Source organism: Alexandromys fortis, unplaced genomic scaffold (assembly GCF_014885135.2).
Source record: "Alexandromys fortis isolate MF-2015 unplaced genomic scaffold, M_Fortis_MF-2015_v1.1 scaffold_647, whole genome shotgun sequence".
Lineage (NCBI taxonomy): Eukaryota > Metazoa > Chordata > Mammalia > Rodentia > Cricetidae > Alexandromys > Alexandromys fortis.
The window spans coordinates 28,013-28,630 of NW_026068555.1; positions in this window are offsets into that span (position 1 = coordinate 28,013).

Consider the following 618-nt stretch of genomic DNA (forward strand, 5'->3'; position numbering starts at 1 on the left):
GGGAAAAGGGAGACGGGGGGGATGGGAGGCAGGGAGGAGGCAGAATTTTTTCAATAAAAATAAATAAATATTAGATAGATAGATAGATAGATAGATAGATAGATAGATAGATAGATAGATAGAGGGGGGAGAAGGGAGAGGGAATGGGGAGAAGAAATAAAGAGAGTTATACATGGCCAGAAAATAGGAAATATTTCCACTCATTATTTTGAGGACTGTTCAATAAAACCATCTGTGGCAATTAAAAAAAAAAGCCTATGGTAATGCTGCAGGTAGCGGGTAAGTCCATTGCTTTTCTTTTGGACACAGGAGCTACCTTTTTAAACATCTCATTTGGCCCTTTGCTCCCCTCACCAATTTCAGTCATGGGGATAGACAGGACCCACCCCTTCCCACTTTAGACCCTGCCACTGCCCTGCATTCTTGCAGCCAATTCTTTTCTCGTTCTTTCCTACTCATACCTGCTTGTCTTGCATTGTCTTGGTTGAAAGGTTCTCAGCCCCATCAGGGCCACACTCACTTTGACCCACACACACTCTCCTGAGTCACACTTTCTTCTCACCTTAATAGCCTCACAGGTTCCTATCCCAGACTGTCCTGTCCCTACCCTCTCTCATC